Below are 20856 nucleotides of genomic sequence, written 5' to 3' on the forward strand. Positions count from 1 at the left end.
TTCAGTGACCCTGTCTATCATCTCCAGGGACCAAATCCACCTTCAGTGCAACTCCATAGACATCAATGGAGCCCTTTGTTTCTAAAATGTGCAGCTGTAATGAGTAATTAACCTGGTTAACGGAGTCGTCATGCAGGCAGGTTCCGAATGTCAGTTCACTATTTGAATCTTTCAGCTTGATGCTGTTCACTCGAACAAATGCCCGTTGGACTGATGAAGTGAACTCCAAATCCTTTGTAACTCCTGAGTCTGGGCTTCAGCAGGCCTCTTTTAGGTATGTCTCTACTCCAAAAAAAAAAACCTGCGGCCGTGAGTCTCAGAGCCCAGGTCTACAGACTTGGGCTGGCAGGGCTTGTGCTACGGCGAAAAAAATAGAAGTGTAGAGGTTTCTGCTGGAGTCGAGTGCCAAGACTGGAGCCTGAAATGCAGCCAGAGCAGAAAAGTTTACACTGCTGTTTTTAGCACCTGTGAGCCCAAGGCTTAGACCCAAGCCCGGAGACTCACTGCCGTGGGATTTTTTTGCAGTGTAGTTATACCCTTAGTAACAGACACACATAGGGTGACCAGATAGTAAGTATGAAAAATTGGGATGGGGGTCGAGGGTAATAGGCACCTATATAAGACAAAGCCCCGAATATCAGGACTGTCCCTATAAAATTGGGATATCTGGGATATCTGAGCTAGATACTCAGGAGATTTCAGCTACAACTATACTGACTGTGTGCTCGCTCTCTATCACACACACACACACACAAAAATTCCACTGCCCTTTGGTTGACCTTGAGCCTCTGAGACCACAGTCTTAAAGGAATGGTCTCAAATGACAGAACACAAAAGTTGGCTAACCCTGGCTTGCTTCTTTCATATTTTCAGTTATGTTGATCCCATGTCTTTTATAGTTTGTTTTCCCTTTCTTACTTCCTTTCCTAGTATCCCACTCGCCGGGGAAAACTGTCCCAGTGCCATTTTAAAAGAGGCAATTATTGAAAAGAAAGATTGAAAATTATTTCCTACTTGGAAAAAGGACGTCCATTTTTCTGGAGCTTTGGGATTAGTCATTTTACTCAATGAAAGAATCATTCAGTGACATCAATGGACATTGGACCATGCCCACAAGCATCATGCAGTGGCTGAGAAACCAACTTCCAAGAAAAGCTACACCTGTCTCTCTTGGTGCTATCCATTCACACAACACCATTAGGTGCTTTTTTGCCCATATCAACTCTTGAATTCCCTGCCCTCACCAACCACTCAGTCAGATCTAAATGTCAAATATCTTTGTCCTCAGCCATTCGGGCATTTTTGTTCCTTATACATACTGTATTTTTGGAAAGCTACCATTATCTCACAAGATTTAATTCTGGTCTTTACGTTTTAAACTTTGCCATCATTTTTAACCTCCTCTAAGTCAAATCATCCATTTTTCATCCTTGGATTTTTTCTGCAGATCAAGTGTTCTCGGAGTGGTAGAGAGAAAATGGCCCAGATCTTGGGCTGTACTGCAGATGCTTTGCATAGCATCACCAATGTAAAACCCCTAAACTCAGCTTCAGTAGCCCTAGAAGGATAACACCACCATAGGGAGATCCTTCAATGACACAGAGCTGATGTAACCGCTTCTGCACCTCTCCATATCATACAGTCCATGGACGAGGCTTTCTTGTGCACCAGCAATTTCCAGTGGTCCTTGAGGCTATTCACCACCAGTGAAAGTTAGAGCAGTCTTCAGGTTGCTTTATCTTACTCTGGGGACTGGCCTGCTGCACAGTTGACCCAGGATGAAGCAAACATAGAGGTACTTTTGTGTCTCCCCCACATGCTTCTTGTCCATAGCTGAAGATCGTGGCTAGACCCAGTTGAAAAATCATAGCACTTTCCATCAGTAGATCTCAAAGCACTTCCCAGTCTTTAAGGTATTTCTCTTCACAACACCCCTGTGAGGCAGTGCCGTACTATTATCCCCATTTCACAGCTGGGAAGCTGAGGCACAAAGAAGCTAAGTGACTTGCCCAAAGTCGTATGGGAAGTCTTTGGCAGAGAAAGGAATTGAAGCCACATCTCCCAAGTCCTAAGCTAGTGTCTGAACCACGGGACTGTCCTTCCTGTGGTTAACACCACCCGCTTGAACAGAACTGCTGAGGTTTACAGCTTCCCCAAGATGTTCTCAATTGAAGGCCATTCGGTGGCCTATACTGAAATAATGTTGGTGGGCACAGTCCAGTTCCTAGCAGATGATATCCCACCACACACAAATCACCAGCCTTTGTCCTGCTTGTCACCCTCCTGAGCACTGAGTGGCTAGGTCAAGGAATGAACTAGCACAGAGACTGAACTGTCTTCCAGCGTGATGGTTCCTCCAGGTTACAATTTCAGACACCATGACAGGGCAGCGAAAGCTCTGTGTGTTACTCTCAGAGCAGTACATTATTTTCTGGCTTAAAAAAAGATTTCACTTTCCAGGGCTCTCAGTCAGACCCCTTTTGCCAATAAATAATAATAAAAAAAATTCACCCACACCCCAAATGTGTGAGAGCAGAACAAACAGCACACTAATTTTCTGAAAAGGCCCTCCATTCATAGATTTAACTTTCATTGCTGTCATTGGTAGCTGAACATATTTAAATAAAGGGAAGTACTGCATCTGGCCTAAACATTCAAGCCCTGTAGATTAACTATGCTCACTTAACACGTTACTTTTTATGCCCTTAAAGTAAGATTCTACTCTGAAAAGTGACTTTGACAATTTTTTTTATTTCATTGGACTCCATGTTTATTAGGTCTCCCTGACCTCAAATCTTCTCAGTTTACATGTAGAATGTTTTTTTACCTTAGCTGCCAGCTTTGCAAACTTAAGCTTTGCAAACTGAAAGTCAAACGCTGTTCTTCCTGGCTCACTCATCACCATTAATAAAGATTTTGCAATCAGCATGTTGCTTACACATTGATTCATTAGCCCCAACAGAATCTGGTTTACTCACCCAGAGCAGTGTTAGTCCTGCAATCCGCAGAACTAAAATATAAAAAGTACAACATAGTGTAAACTTTTTTTAGTTTGAAAAATAAGAAGATATGACTGAAAACACACACACACACACACACGGAGCAGGACAATTGCTTATAAAGAAGTTTTTACATGATCACTTTTTAGAGTTGTCAGAAATATTTAGAAAATACACTGTAACTTCAGAGCATCTCCAACTCAAGCCAGCTAAAAGAAATAGTTCATTAGTTTTACATTTTGTTTTACTGAGGCAAGCCTATATTTTGGGAGGTATGTTCCAGATGGATTTCTTTTTAACACAGGATATTAAATACACTTGTAGAGTCAAGAAAATTTACTACTAAAAGTCTGGTATGCCAGGGAAGCTTTACCAATTGATTTCAGTTGAATTTTTGCCATGTGGCTTGCACCTAGTCAGTCATCTTTCCTATACCAGTTCCCACAATCATTTCTAGAGACCTCAGCAACAGAGAGTAATAAAGAGTCCTGATGGCGATACAAAATTAGGTTTGTTTTTAAACTAATATTCTGAGGAACTGATCTTTACGGCCCTGATTCAGCAAAGCACTTAAGCACATTCTCAAGTGCAGCCCTATTCAACACAACACTTTAGCACTTGCCTATGGCCCAGATTTTTAAAGGTATTTAGGCATTGCTGCCCTCATCACAGTAATGTCTAACTGAATTAGGAGCCTAAAATCTCATTTTCAAAAGGGATTTAGGCACATAGAAGCCAAAATTCCATTAGGCTCCTTAAGCCATTGGGTGTTGCAATACTGAGCACAGCAACAGCTAAATGCCTTTAAAAGTCTGGGCCTGAGGGATTTGCTGAATTGCGACCTGTCTGGTTTAATGACATTGTTTGTAATTGATGACTTTAACTTTAGTTTGTATGGAGAGTCACAAATTTTGCAAAACATTGTAATTTTATAATGAAAATCTCACCACCAACAAAAAAAGCAACTGCTCTAAATAGACTTTACTATCCATTTAAATTAGGTTCAATAAGATTATGGTAAATTACCAAATGATTATTCGCCACATTTTTATTCTAGCATGTGTCTCCCTCTGGAATAAGGAATATAAATCTATTTTAAATTGTTGCATCTCAATAAATAAAATCTTAATAATTGAGTGGTAGCAGTCTCATTAAATCTCTGAGAGTCATTTAGTGGCACAAGTCATTGTTTGCTAGTTAAATTCCAACTGTTTATTAAAACATGTTCATTGAGACTCAACAGCTCTCTAATGATGATACATAGCTGTTACATTTCAGTCAACTTATTTTCAGCACAGTAATTAAATGGTATTTCATTATTGTTCTTATTATAATTGGCAGGTAATAATGATACTGTGGCCTGCAGTTCTACGGTATCACATCAGGCAGTGATCTTGTCAAATCTCTTAAGATAAGCAGAGCTAGATATAGTTTGTACTTTTCAAGAACATCTAGGTGCTGCAAGAAGTGATGTGCATGATTGATACTCATTCCTCCAAGTCTATACTGAGCCAGTGCTATAGCAGCATGCTAGGAGGCAATGCAGTACTGTTTGTCAAATGAGATTTAAAACTCAATGTATATACAGTACTTGTGAGCCAATTCCAGAGATATCCTCAGCACCCCACAGTTCCCACTGAGCAGTTGTACCAAGGAACAAGCAGCCAATAAAGGTAAAATCTCATACCTTGCTAGATAAGTGTCCTGGATTCAGGGTATGATCGATTAACAAGAGGTGTTCTGGTGACTGTAATGTTTCTGTCTGGTGGCTCATTGACTGACTGTGGCATAGAATCATAGAATATCAGGGTTGGAAGAGACCTCAGGAGGTCATCTAGTCTAACCCCCTGCTCAAAGCAGGATCAACACCATCTAAATCATCCCAGCCAAGGTTTTGTTAAGCCAGGCCTTAAAACCTCTATGGATGGAGATTCCACCATCTCCCTAGGTAACCCATTCCAGTGCTTCACCACCCTCCTAGTGAAATAGTGTTTCCCAATATCCAACCTAGACCTCCCTCACTGCAATTTGAGACCATTGCTCCTTGTTCTGTCATCTGCCAACACTGAGAACAGCCGAGCTCCATCCTCTTTGGAACCCTCCTTCAGGTAGTTGAAGGCTGCTATCAAATCCCCCCTCACTCTTCTCTTCTGCAGACTAGTTTCCTGAGCTCTTCTTGTAAATCATGTGCCCCAGCCCCCTAATCATTTTTGTTGCCCTCCGCTGGACTCCTTACAATTTGTCCACATCCCTTCTGTAGTGGGGGGACCAAAACTGGATGCAGTACCCCAGGTGTGGCCTCACCAGTGCCAATTAGAGGGGAATAATCACTTCCCTCGATCTGCTGACAATGCTCCTACTAATACAGCCCATTATGTCGTTGGCCTTCTTGGCAACGAGGGCACGCTGCTGATTCATATCCAGCTTCTCGTCCACTGTAACCCCCAGGTCCTTTTCTGCAGAACTGCTGCTTAGCCAGTCTGTCCCCAGCCTGTAGCGGTGCATGGGATTCTTACTTCCTAAGTGCAAGACTCTGCATTTGTCCTTATTGAACCTCATCAGATTTCTTTTGGCCCAATCCTCCAATTTGTCTAGGTCACCCTGGACCCTATCCCTATCCTCCAGCGTATCTACCTCTCCCCCCGCAGTTTAGTGTCATCCGCAAACTTGCTGAGGGTGCAATTAATCCCATCATCCAGATCATTGATAAAGATGTTGAACAAAACTGGCCCCAGGACCGACCCCTGGGGCACTCCGCTTGATACCGGCTGCCAACTAGACATCGAGCTGTTGATCACTATCCATTGAGCCTGACAATCTAGCCTGCTTTCTATCCACCTTATAGTCCATTCATCCAATCCATACTTTTTTAACTTGCTGGCAAGAATACTGTGGAGACTGTATCAAAAGCTTTGCTAAAGTCAAGATACATCACATCCACCACTTTTCCCATATCCACAGAGCCAGTATTTCATCATAGAAGGCAATCAGGTTGGTCAGGCATGACTTGCCCTTGGTGAATCCATGTTGACTGTTCCTGATCACCTTCCTCTCCTTCAAGTGCTTCAAAATGGATTCCTTGAGGACCTGCTCCATGATTTTGCTATGGACTGAAGCGAGGCTGATCAGTCTGTAGTTCCCTGGGTTCTTTTTCTTCCCTTTTTTAAATATGGGCACTGTTGTTTGCCTTTTTCCCATCATCCGGGACCTCACCCGATCATCACGAATTTTCAAAGATAATGGCCAATGGCTGTGCAATCACATCAGCCAACTCCCTCAGCACCTTTGGATGCGTTAGATCTGGACCCATGGACTTGTGCACGTCCAGCTTTTCTAAATATTCCTTAACCTGTTCTTTCACCACTGAGGGCTGCTCACCTCCTCCCCATACTGTGTTGCCCAGTGCAGCAGTCTGGGAGCATCTTTCAATACATTGTCAGATCTCAGTTCTTTATGGAGCTTAGAGGAGACTCCATCTTGATTTTGTAGTTTCAGTTAAGATAACTTGAATCTAGGGAAGGATTTTCAAATATGCTCAGCGTTGGTTCTGACTGCTCCCGTTGAAGTCAATGTTGAAACTCCCTTTGACTTCCATGGCAATAGAGTTAGTTCTTAAGCTTAAAAAGCAGCTGATTTATTATCTCCAGAGTCTCAGATGTATATTTCCAGCCACTCTGGGGCTTGACCGCCCCTTTGTAACCAAGGTTTCCAACCCAAAATCATACACTTTCCCTGTATTTATGTTTTCAGTTAGCTAGTTAGAGGTGTAAATACTCAGATTTGTGCCTGCAGTTCAAGAATCTCACCCACGTACGGGAAGCAACCCTTCTGAAAATGTGTAGATGGGGCAAGATCCACAACTGGTGTAAATGTTCATAGCTCCAATGAAGCCAGCAGAGCTACATCAGTTCACACCAGCTGAGGATCCGGTCCATATTGTCTATTGCTCCATGTTCAGCTGAGTAAATGGGCCAGATCCTCAGCTGGTGTAAACCACCATAGCTCCATTGCCATGCTGATTCACATTGCCAGCTAAGAGTATGGCCTTTTATGTTCTAATATTGCAGTTTTAAATAAAAAATATAAAGGGATCGGAGACAACAAAATTGTGCATCCTTTTTTTAATAGCAAACATTACTCGATTAGTAAGAATCAGACTCAGATGTCACTTACATCCGTGTAAATAAAGAGTAGCTCCTTTGAAATCAGTGTACAGTGTGACCCACGAAAACTTATGCTCAAGTAAATCTGTTAGTATTTAAAGTGCCACCGGACTCCTTGTTGTTTTTGTGGAACATTTAAAATACTCTGACAGGCCCATGCATAGTAATATGTTAAAATGACAGATGCGAAGGACAGATTTTTGGAAAAGAACAAAACTCCAAGCTGGATGGGAATTTTAAATCCTCCCAGAGGTTTGCTCCGTTTGGATCCCAGGTTTTCATTTCTTGTTGCTGTTGTTTTATTTAGTGCTTGGGACCATGATAAGGACCCCTTTGTGCTAGGTTCATCTTTAGTTAGAAGTTAGGAGTAGGGCTCCAAGTCTGCAAGGAGTCAGTCTCTGTTAAGTGAAGCATTTAAGCACATGATTAAACTTAAACTATGTGCTTCGTTGAACAGGGGAGGACTTAAGCACATGCTTAAACGCTTTGCCGATCTGGAACTTAAGGAAGTGGGTTGTAGTTAGATAGTAGGCTATGGGCAGAAGGAAGAGAGAAAGAACTGGATAATACTTTGATTCTTTAAAAAAAATCATCTGAATTGGTTCAGAACCATTTTAAGGAATCACTTATTTGTTTTTCACAGTTGTCTTGTAGTTACATTATAGCATTAATTGTGAAGTATCCCAGGCAGCCTCAGTCTATTCAGGTTACCAGTGCTGCCAGGCTATCTCCTAGGCTTTTGGGTTTTTCTTCCTGTAATGATTCTGCATCCAAGTAGGATGTGACTCCTCGAAGGGAGTTAGGAACACACCTCGGCTGCTGGCAGTGTGTGCATGCAGTCAGCTATTTGGAGATGGACGGGGAAAGGGGAAAGAGGAAAGAGGGAGAGCCCCGGTCCTCACTGAGCTAGAGTGCATGATGCACTTAGACTCTCCATGGAGGAGCCTCTAGAGAAGATCCAGGAGGGAACAATGTGAATGTTGCTCATGGAGCCAAGGTTGGGAAAGCTGCTAGTGAGCATTCAGTAAAACTTTCGTGCCAGAGAACAAACAACAGCTTCTCCAGCCAGTAACAGTAGCTTCCTGCTGCTTGAATCAGCCAATGCCCACTGTGCCTCAAAGGTGTCTAGGAAGCCAGCGGATGCTGCCCAGTGGAACTCTGCCCGGAGGCGTGAGACAAGGGAAGACTGGAAATGGGTCTCACAGTCGCTGAGCATCCCCTCATCCAGCATCCTCCTCCCAGTGCTATAAATGGCGACCTTGGCTAGGGCCAGGAGTAGGTTGATGAGGAGGTCTCGCGACTTTGTGTGGCCATGGACAGGGTGTGTGAAAATGAACAAGTGTGGGGAAAAGTGCAGCCAGAACCGCAGCAAGAGGTTCTGGAGGAGCCAGAATAGGGGCTGCAGCCAGGCATATTCAAGGTAGATGTGCACCAGGTTCTCCCTCAAGCCACAGAATGGCGGTGAACCATGACAGGTACACGTCCGTGCTCACAGCTCCGTGAAGGAGCTGCCAATCGATATCTCCAGCACGCCGTGGGACCAGGGTGAGATAGAGGCTGGCCCAACAAAGCTCCTCACCCTCCACAGGTGGTAAGTAGTCCTGCCATTTGGTGTCCGGGTGGGACATGAGGGTGAGGAAATGCAACATGTGGAGCACGAGTGTGTATAGTTGGTCCCTGGGCATGGTTTGGAAGCGAACTGGCTGCAGGGCGCGCAGCTGGCTCAAAGTATGGGAGTGAGGAGGCCGGGGGGCTCATGGAATAGGGGCCTGATAAAAAGGTCCGGAGGGCCTGACATGAGGGGTGGGCAAGGAGCACCCTCTCGCAGGGCCCTCTGCAGGAAGACAAGAGAAATGGGCGATAAGGTCGCCCCCACCTCCTGGAGTACACCCCGGGGGGTGGGGGGGAGGTCGGAAGGGTGGAGAGACCCATGCGCTGACCTAGCACCCGGGGATCCAGTCAGTCCCCCCTGTCGTAGTCCAGGAGGTCTCCGACCTTAGTGGTTTCTGCCAGGACCAATCTCCGGTTGGCTGAGGCACTTAGGGTTGCCAACTTTCTAATTGCACAAAACCAAACACTGTGCCCTGCCCCTGCCCTGCCCGAGGCCCTGCCCTCTAGGCAGAACAGGAATACAAATAATAATAAAATTATAGTCATCCCTATGCACCCTGTCTTACACCACCTTCTGGCATGGCTCCAAGAGAAAAGAATGGAACAACTCTAAACCATAGTCCACAATAAAATCAACAGAACTCCTCAAAGGGCACCAACACATCTGTCCACCAATAGGAGATTAGCAATTGACAGGGATTTCTGGACTGATCTCAGATACTAATATAGGAGCCCAGCATGGAATAGAATCCACTCTGCAGGAGAGGTCTAACTTTAAGGTTCCAGGAGTACAGGATGGCACTCTTCCCTGTGAGGCAGCAGTAACCAAGAGCTTCTTTCTCCACTGCCTCGCACCTAGCAGATGTCCTACGGAGCATGAGTCCAACAGCTGTTCTTTTGAAGAAAAATGGGAACCTTTCATAGAGGCATAAACAATGCCAGCTCAAACTGGAGCCAGTTCGCTCACTCCATTTGTGTAGTCCTTGAAGTTGAAACGGTTGAATTTCCTCAAGGATTTTCTGCTAATTTTACTGATCATGAAGTTTTGGAGGGAGGAGTTCCATGTGGAAAAAGGCCCTGATCCCGAAAATAACCTTGTGGCTGCACAGGGACTAAGGACTGTGCACTGCGATTACAAGTTAGCTACAGTGGAAATGAGTATCTTTCAATATATCAGTCATCATCTAGATGAGCTCTAACCATGTAAATGGTCTTTTTCTAATTACAGTACTATGTGTCAGTTATGCTAATACCTACAGATTAATTTCCTCAAATGTAGGAAATTAGTATTGGTGGAATGTAGATTTATGCAATCAAGGAGTCAATTGAGCACAACTTTTAATACTAAAAGCTAGACTGTGTCTTTATCATAGAATCATTGAAATGTAAAGCTGGAAGGGAACTCAAGAAGTCATCACATCCAGCCCTCTGCAGTGAGTCAAGACCAAGTAAACCTAGATCATTCCTGACAGGTGATTGTCCAACCTGTTCTTAAAAACCTCCAGTGATGGGGATTCCACAACTTCCCTTGTTAACCTGTTCCAATACTTAACTATCCATATAGTTAGAAAGTTGTACCTAATAAATATCTAACCTAATCTTCCTTGCTGCATTATTTCTTGTCCTACCTTCAGTTGACTTGGATAACAGTTGTTCACTGTCCTGTTTATAACAGTGCTTAACGTATTTTAAGACTGTTATCAGGTGCCCCCTCAGTCTTCTTTTCTCAAGACTAAACATGCCCAGTTTTTTTAACCTTTCCTCATAGGTCAGAAAATCTTTTTTAGAAAATCTTTTACCATTTTGTTGAACTCCTCCAGACATTCTCCAGTGTGACCACATCCTTCCTAAAGTGTGGCTTTCAGAACTGGACACAATACTTCAGCAGAGACTGCACCAGTTCTGAATAGAACAGGACAATTACCTCCCGTATTTTCTATACAACATTCCTGTTAACACACCCCAGAACGATACTAAACTTTTTGCAACTGCATCACACTGTTAACTCATAGTCAGTTTGTGATCCACTCTAACCCCCAGATCCTTTTTTCACCAGTACTACCACCTAGCCAGTTATTCCCCATTTTATAGTTGTGTGTTTGATTTTTTCCTTTCTAAGTGAAGTAGTTTGCACTTGTCTTTATTGAATTTCCTCTTGATTTCAGACCAGTTCTCTAATTTGTCAAGGTCATTTTGAATTCTAATCCTGTCTTCCAAAGTGCTTGCAACCCCTCCCAGCTTCGTGGAATTCACAAATTAATATAAGCACATTTTCCGCTCCATTATCAAGATCATTATTAGAAATATTGAATAATACTGGACCCAGGACTGACTCCAGTGAGACTCCAGTAGCTACGCTCTCCCAGTTTGACAGCAAACTCATTGATAATTACTCTTTGAGTACAGTCTTCCAACCAGTTTTTCACCACTACTCCCCAGACTAATTTCATCTAGAACACATTTCCACAGTTTTCTAATGAGACTATCATGTGGGACTGTGTCAAAAGTCTTACTAAAATCAAGATCTATCACATCTACTGCTTTCACCTATCCACTAGGACCGTAACCCTGTCAAAGGAGATTAGGTTGATTTGGCATGATTTGTTCCTTATAACCCTATTATACTGTAGATGATTGTTTAATACTTTGTTCCAGTATCTTTCCAGGTATTGAAGTTAGGTTGATAATTCAACTGGTCTATAATTCCCTGAGTCCTCTTTGTTTCCCTTTAGGTACTATGTTTGCCTTTCTCCAGTCCTCTGGGACCTTACCTGTCCTCCATAAGTTCTTGAAGATAATTGTTAACACTTCTGAGATTGCTTCAGCTAGTTCCTTATGTACCCTTGAATTTCATCAGGCCCTGCTGACTTGAATACATCTAACTTATCTAAATATTCTTTAACATGTTCTTTCCCTATATTTGTTTGCATTCCTTCCCCCTTGTAATTAATATTACTTGTGTTGAGTATCTGGTCACCATTTGCCTTTTTAGTGATGACTGAAGCAAAATAGACATTAAACACCTTCGCCTTCTGGATGTTACCAGTTATTAGCTTACTTTCCCTGCTAAATAGAGGATCTACACTTTGCTTCATCTTTTTCTTGTTTCTAATGTATTTATAGACCCTCCTCTTACTGCCTTTTATGTCCCTTGTCAGGTCTGTCTCATTTTCTGATTTTGTCCATAAATGTTTGTGCTATTCTTTTGTACTCCTCCTTAACAATTTGTCCATTTTTCCACTTTTTGTACAATTCCTTTTTGATTTTCAAGTCATTAAAAACCTCCTGATTCAGCCATATTGGCCTCTTACTATTCTTCCTCTCTTTCCTTTTCGTCAGGATAGCTGGCAGTAATGTGTTTAATGTTGTCTCCTTGAGAAACTGTCAGCTCCCCTGAACGCTTTTATCTCTTAGGTCCCATGGAAAGAAAATCTTACCTACCAGTTCTATGAGTCTATTAAAGTCTGCTTTTTTTTAAGTCCATTGTCCTTATTCTGCTACTCTCACTCCTTCCTTTCCTTAGAATCATGAAATGTATCAGTATATGATCACTTTCACCCAAATTTTCTTCCACCTTCAGATTCACAACCTGTTCCTCCCTGTTGGTAAGGATCAAGTCTAAAGTGGCTGTCCCCTGGGTTACTCCCTTCACCTTCTGAAACAAAAAGTTGTCCCAAATAAATTCCAAGAACTTATTAGACATTTTGTGTTTTGCTGCATTACTTTTCCAACAGATGTCTGGGTAGTTAAAGTCCCCCATTGGTACCAGGTCTTGTGTTTTGGATATTTCTGATATTTAGTCTAGAAATGCCTCATCAACCTCCTTTTCCTTATTTGGTGGTTTATAGGAGACCCCTACCTTGACATCACCGCTATATTTTCCCCTTTTATCTTTACCCAGAGAGTTTCAACTGGTCTGCCTCTCACCTCCTTCTGGACCTCAGAACATGTGTGTATATTCTTGATGTATAAAGCAACACCTCCTCTCTTTTTTCCCTGCCTGTCCTTCCTGAACAAGCTCTACTCCTCTATACCAATATTCGAGTCAAGAAATTTATCCCACCAGCCTTCATCAACCCACGCACAAGATACACAGCAGGAGCAACAGTATGCCTCAGAAACACCCCCTCAGAGGCACAATTCCATCCCATTTGTTCCCTGCAGGAAGCATCAGGCACATAGCATCTGCACTAACCGCAGTACCCCAAGTTACAATCCGAATAATCTAAGATGGCCATGTAAGTGTGTGTGTGGGGGGGGATCCTCTCCTCCATCTCTTTAAGCATGTAGCCATGGTAGGGATAGGTATTTAGGGACAAGGAAAGCAACAGAGAAGGTTCAAACTGAGGATAGCAGCCATCCATGGGTACTACCTTAAATCTCAGTTTTGTACATGGGCACTTCCATTTGATAGTGGCCACCTTATTTTGTCATTTCCAGTGGGAGATCATCAACCATCATCATAGGATGTATTCCCTATTGAAGTATCCTTTCTGAATAGCAGGGTAATTTGAGGAGTAGGGCCTGGGGAAGGCATGACCAAGTGGTTGAGCTGGTAAAGCATCTGTCTCACCTGCAGCCTTTCATATCAGAGGACCCTATTCTGAGATGAGGATCAGCTCTATACAGTTTCATGTGGAAAGCGGTGTCAGATTTCCATCAGTACCCTTGGGTAGGCCAAGCCAATCATTTATGAGCCACTGAGCAAGGAAGGGATTCCTTAAGTATGTTCAGGAAGACTTTTGGCCTTTTCTTGCCTGTTTGTGGGTAATGAGCAAAAAATTATGCATCCAAGTTAAATATATTAGTGATTTTGTACACAGCAATTAGAACCCTCCTAAAATATTATTCCCCTCTGCACACCTCAATTTTCAAAAGGCTAAGGCCTTTAAAAACACATGCCATTGTATCCCATTCCCTTTAATATCAGTTAGCTAATTGGCCTCTTCCTTATCTTCTTTAAGTGTTCAAAGGTAATTTTAAAGAACACCTCATTTAGCTTTCATTTGACTTAGTTCAGCCTATGCACAAATCAGAGCTGAAAGAGGAACTTGGGAGGGTCTGAGCTAATCAAAGCTCAAATCTCTACAATGTTTAAATATAAATCAAAATAGTTGAAGGCTCTCCAAAGCTTCAGTTTTCTCTGAAAACACTAGTTCTTCTCTTTCCATGATTAGCTCTCAGTTTCATCCCCATCCCCTGAAGGTATTTTTCTAAGTATATTTTAGCCATTTTCTCCGAGACATACAGTTGAGCGATTCAAGAATGATATTAAATTTTGACCTGTAGGTGCATTGTTATTGCTTCCAAGCAGGACCCTTTGTCCAAATTAAGGTTTCAGGGTTCAACTCCTAAATTGAAGTCTACTAATGACTTTAAGGCTAAAAATGTTACTAGAATCTATTAAAACCATGACTTTGATCATCCATTCCATATGACAGTCACCGCTATATGCTCCCTATGTCAGAAATGATAACTGGCTCTCTCCTCCACCGTTTGCTTCAGAAATTTTGAAGTCTGCTAAATTAAATCTGCTTACCTGTCTTTACCACATCTTATAGTTCTGAAATGCAATATGGGTTAGGAAAGTTAAGAATATAACATTTCATACTCTTCCTGTGTTTTTTTCTTCCCCGGTGTAGTTACTGCAAAACAGGGAGCAGGGGGAAAGGGCATATCATGAAAGATATTTTTATCCTTGGATTTAATCATGACAATAACTGAGCTTCCCCAATGAGGAGTTTTGATTGAAAAGTTTGGGCTCTGATTCTTCCCAAGATACGTTCTGTTAGTGAATAAGACTGGGAAATAGTTTCTCTAAGGCTGTGTCTAACTAGCACTTTTGTTGGTAAAGCTTTTTTTGGTTGGGGTGTGAAAAAAACACACCCCTGACCAACGTAAGTTACACCGACAGACGCGCCGGAGTGGACAGCGCTATGTCAGTGGGAGACTCTCTCCTGCCGACATAGCTATCGCCGCTCATTGGGGAGCTCTCTCCCATTGGCAGAGAGCCGCTACATGGTACAGCTGTGCCACTGTAAGGTCTCTTGTGCAGACATAGCCTAAGAAAGCCAAATTTGCCATAAACATTCTCTGCTTGAAAAATAAAATTTAGACTCTATGTGCATATGTGCTAACTTACTCATACACACAATGTGTATATATGAATAGGTGACGTACATTCCATTTGTATCTGATTTATTTGTGCATGCTATGTAGAGTTCTGTAAATCAGGATTTAAAATAATACCATACTGTATATAAATTAAATCATCAGCTGTTTTATTAGCGAAGGTTAATTGGCCAAATTCATCCCTGATGCAACTTGGTTGAAGCCAGTGAAGTTGTACTATAGGTTAATTTAGTTTAATATGTGGAAACTGGACATTAACACTAGGCTAAGGCCAAATTCTAGCATCCTTACTCCTGCTGAGTAATACTTCACTCTGTGAGTAATTCCATGGAAATACTATTCATTATATGCAATGAGGGCAGAGTCTAGTCCTAAATGATTTGTTCACTTTGTGTGATTTTGAAAATTTACACATCCAAAATAGATGTGTAAACCAAGGAATTAGAACAGACTGGGTCAGATTCTGATGTCAGTTACACCACTGGGGCTGAGATCAACTCCACTGAAGTCTATGGGTTTTACTCCAGAATATTTGAGAGCAGTGACTGGCCCCTTCTTGATTTGTTTATACACATATGCTGGCCTTCAGACGTAAAGTGAGTGTGACACAATTCTAGACTGCTGGTTTTGAAAAGAAATGTAGTGAGAATGAGCTGTATCCATAAAGAATCCAGGCCCGATACCTGTCTGTCCAGCTACAATAAGGTGTCAATTTTTAACAGTGAGGGTAATTAACAATTAGCCAAGAATTGTGATAGATCCTCCATCACTGGCAATTTTTAAATCAAGATGGGATATTTTCCTAAAAGATCTGCTCTAGGAATTATTTTGGGGATGTTCTATGGCCTGTGTTGTGCAGGTGGATAGGCTAGACTAGATGAGCACAATGGTCCCTTCTGGCCTTGGAATCAATGACGATATGTTTGTAACAAATCCACACAAATCCCCCTGACAATGCATTTCCATGGCAGTTACATATGTACATCTTATGGAAGACAGTTCAGTAGGTCAGAACCATTTCGGGGGGGCAGAGCAGGGGCAGGAAGAGGTGGAGCGAGGGCAGGAAGAGGCAGAGTGGGAGGCAGGGCCTTGGGGGAAGTGGCAGAGTTGGGGGCGGGGCCTCAGGGTGGACGGGGGGTTGATCACCCCTGAGGAAAACTAAAAGTCGAGTAAAACTTTTTTTTTTTTTAAATAAACACTAAAACTATGATAGACAGCACTTTTAGGTCGCAGTTGCTGTCTCAGATCCTTGACTGCTTTCGGTCAGGGCAGGAGTGCTTTCAGTGAGGATGGGCAATGCAGCAAAAATCAGATCTGTAAAAAGGTCACTTCTGCCCCTTCCATAACATTAGCCTATGAGACAGCCAGCCACACTGCAGCGTGTCACCAAAATGTGAACAAATGACTGACTAAATACTCACTAATCAATGGCAGGTATCAAAACTATAATCTCCTCATTACTGTGTGCCACCTAGGTAAACTGCAAACCATGCACAGAGTCTCTGACAGGGTAGACAATACAGGGCATTGTATTCATCAGCCCTTACACCAGGACCTATGGTATCTGGAATATATTAATTTTTAATGGGAAATGTTATCCTATATAGCCGACTATTGCAATGGGATCATTTATCAAGGCTGACACCAACCAGATACACTGTGAATTGCTAAGGACCATTGTTAAAAGGGGGGGGGGGAACCTAGTGTTTATAAATGTCATGATTTTTAAAACACCACCACTTACAATCAAGTGCCATTACAGTGCATTTCAATGAGCATTAAGGCATTTGTATTGCCAGTTTGCAAATGCAGCATCTTAAGAAGCCCAAATGGATTTTTATGTAATTATTGTCATTAACTCGAAGGGATGGGTGATCAGCACACAATCTGTTTGCAGAAAGCAAGTGCGGAAATGTCTTGTCAATGGAACCTTCATGGTCAGTTCCCCACACCACCTCTAAAAACTTACCCAGAAATGCCAAGCAGCTCCGGTGACACAGCCAGCTTGCCCTCTCCATAGTGTACCCGAGGGGTGCCCAACCCACGGGCTGTACACGACCCACCAAAGCATTTCATTAGGACTGCGGCCTGCTTCAACACAATATACTTACAGCCGATTCATTAGCGTTTTATTGTCATGTTTACATCATTTCAGTTTGCACAAGTGTCTAAATAGACAATACTGTACATAGAAACAACCTATCTAAATACATACGAAACAAGCTGAACTTAAAATATCGATCAATACTGGTGACTTTAAATCTTATAGAAATATGGAGAATCTGTCTGGCCCACACAAAGGTGTGCTTTATGTGTCCCTCTTGTGTAATAAGGTTGGGCACCATTGGTTGTAACCCTTTTAGACTGAGCAGTTAGCAAGCGTTTGGGGTCTTGTAGGCTGTTTCCATTAGGAGGAGAAATTGATGACTGAGTCAGGCATTTCTTTGGTGCACTCCTGTTTTATTTACAATGCATATACACAAACTCCTGTTTGTCTGAACACAGTAGGATCAAACAACGGGAAGTAGTTTCCTTGTTCACAATTCCATGCCTGTTTTTTCAGGGAGCATTCTGCCAAAAAACCCTCTCTTTTTCTCAGGACTTTTTCCCAGGGCCAAACTGCTAGTACTTGTTATCTCCTAGTTTTCTGGCTGATGTCTAGCTGCTTCTTTTACGCGGACACACAGCTGCAAGCAGCCCCTGAGTCTGCATTCAGTCTAGTCTTTGAGCAGTGGATTCCATTGTTTCAGCTATCAGTAAACAGAGGGGCATTTTGTTGTTCCCTCATTTAGCCTAAATGGAAGGCGGCCAGCATGCCCATCAGCTCAGTGAGGTATGTGACCGCCCATAGATCAACAACACACTTGCTGGGTGCTACCCAACCTCCAGTATAACAATAGTCGTCTTCTTGGTGGCTATAGTCTAGAGGTCAATTCTTTCAATGATTTTGGAGCCCAGGTTAGGATTTGGGGGGGTTAGCGAATCAGCGAAACTTACAAGATTTTGTCTGTCCAGCATCCATTTGTTTTTTGGGCCCGGGGTCTGTCTTTTCTCTCCGTTTCTGTTTGATAGTTATCCATAGCACGTAAAAAGAAAATCCCACAAGATTTTTTTTATCCAGATCGCCCCGTTATTTACTTTAAAATGTACATTACGCCCATCACCATCACATCTGGGTGCCTTTACAGATTAAAAACAACAGTAACGAATGTGGTTGTCAGCAACCAACAGCAAACACAACCTATCTCGACCTTAATCAAACCAAAATAACTAGCCTTCACACAAGGAGGGTGAGGTAATATTTTTATTGGACCAACCTGTGCTGGTGAAAGAGACAAGCTTTCAAGCTACAGAGTTCTTCTTCAGGTCTGGGAAAGGTACTTAGGCCTGGTCTGCACTAGAAAATCAGGTCAGTATAACTACGTCGCTCAGGAGTGTGAAAAATCCACACCCCTAAGCAACACAGTTAAACCAACCTAACCCCCAAGGTCAACAGTGCAAGATCAGCAGGACTCGGAGAATTATTCCATTGACCTAGATACCACCTCTTGGGGAGGTGGATTACCTATGCCGACAGGAGAACCCCTCCCACTGGCATAGGGAGCATCTTCACTGAAGCACTACAGCTGCAGTGCTGCAGCCTTTTAAGTGTAGACAAACTCTCAGAGTGTCATAGCTAAATGCAAGATGGAACAGATTGTTTAGCATAAGTAGTTAACAAATATTGTGAGAGACCATTCAAGGTGAAGTGGCCCGTTAACATCTCTGCAGTCATAGGACAAAAAAAGAGGGGGTTTGTGGGTTACAGATTGTTGTAATAAGACATAAATCAGTACCTTTATTAAGATCGTGATTTTTAGTGTCTAACAAAGTTATGAATTTAAGCTCCCAGGCTTGTCTGTTGAAAGTATTGTGCGGGTTTCCTTGGAGGATGAGGACTGAAAAGTCAGAAAATACTTAGGCCTACCTTAGTGCAGGGAACTGGACTATATGACCTATCAAGGTCCTTTCCAGTCCCATATTTCCGTGATTCGATTATATGGAGTGATCGCTTTATGAAAAGTGTTCACCCATGGATGATATGGTGTTTTTGTCTTTTATCATTTTCTGTATGAGTTCATTCAAGAGTGTAGTGATTGGTTTCACCCACACAGCTCTTGTTGGGGTATTTAGTGCACTGGATGAGGTAAAAAGAAAAGGAGAACTTGTGGCACCTTAGAGACTAACCAATTTATTTGAGCATGAGCTTTCGTGAGCTACAGCTCACTTCATCAGATGTTTACCGTGGAAACTGCAGCAGACTTTATATACACACAGAAATCATGAAGTCTGCTGCAGTTTCCACGGTAAACATCTGATGAAGTGAGCTGTAGCTCACGAAAGCTCATGCTCAAATAAATTGGTTAGTCTCTAAGGTGCCACGAGTCCTCCTTTTCTTTTTGCGAATACAGACTAACACGGCTGTTCCTCTGAAACCTGGATGAGGTACTACATCACTTGTGATAGGCAAGTGTAGGACCTTGCAAGGTGTGTTGTAGGGAGTATTGACCATCAAAGCAGTGGAAATGTTGTCTGTAGCTGTGTACGATTTATACATCTGTAGTTATGGCAGGGTCTGGTGCTGCTTTGAATTGCTGGGTACTTCCCTGTAGGGAACTTGTTTGATGAAGGTGGTAACCACCCCAAATGCACCACGAAATCTGTTATCTACAGCCAGGCACTCAGAAACCACAGAATATGCTCCAAGGAGAAAGTCTGGGATATATATCTTAACACAATTAAAACCACCTTCAACAAATAAGGACACTCCACCGGAGAAGTAGATCACATCATGGAACGGGCCACCCAAATACCCTGAGAGAACCTGCTTCAATACAAAAATAACACCCCCTCTGGCCACTTGCCCCTACCTGTCACCTACCACCCACACTGCTGGTATTCCAACCCATACTCAATGGGGACCACATCCTGAAAGAAATCCTTTCCAAACCCCATCTTCTGGCCTTCAGACAACCTCCCAGCCTCGCCAAGCTCATCATCAGAAGCAAGTTGCCCACAGACAAGGACCTACCATCTCAAAACGGCATCAGACTCTGCCAGAACAACATCTGCACTGCTACCATAATCAATACCCCGCACAACACACCTTCCAAGGTCCATAGGTCCTACACATGCCTATCACAACATGTGGTGTACCTCATCCAGTGCACTAAATGCCCCAATAACAACCGTGTGAGTGAAACCAGACAATCACAACACTTTCAAAGGAACTTGCACAGAAAAATGAAAAAAGACAAAAACACTCTATCACCTGTGGGTGAACGTTTTTCACAAAACGATCACTCCAGAACTGACCTCTCAGTCCTCATCCTCAAAGGAAACCTGCACAACATCTGAAAAAGACGAGCCTGGGAGCATAAATTAATAACTTTGCTAGAAACTAAAAATCGTGGTCTTAATAAAGACACTGGGTTGCAACAATCTGTAACACACTAACTTTCCCTTTGTTTGTCTTATGACTGCAGAGGTGTTAACAGGCCACTTCACCTTGAATGATCTCTTACAATATATTTTAACTACTTATCCTAAACAATCTGTCCCTCCTTGTATTTAGCTGTGGCATTCTGATCACCTTTCCCACACTTGAAGAAGAGTTCTGTGTAGCGCAAAAGCTTATCTCTTTCACCAACAGAAACACTGGATTTATGGCTTATTACAACAATCTGTAACCCACTAACAACCCTCCCTTAGCTGCTTCCCCCCTCTTATCTCTCTATGACTAGAGAGAGGTGTTAACAGGCCATTTCACCTTGAATGGTCCCTGGAAATATGTGTTAACTATGTTTGCTAAACAATCTGTTCCATCTTGTATTCAGCTGTGACACTGAGTAAGTTTCCTGGACGTGAAGAAGAGCTCTGTGTAAGCTCAAAAGCTTGTCTCTCTCACCAAC

The sequence above is a fragment of the Lepidochelys kempii genome, chromosome 5, assembly GCF_965140265.1.
Source record: "Lepidochelys kempii isolate rLepKem1 chromosome 5, rLepKem1.hap2, whole genome shotgun sequence".
NCBI lineage: Eukaryota > Metazoa > Chordata > Testudines > Cheloniidae > Lepidochelys > Lepidochelys kempii.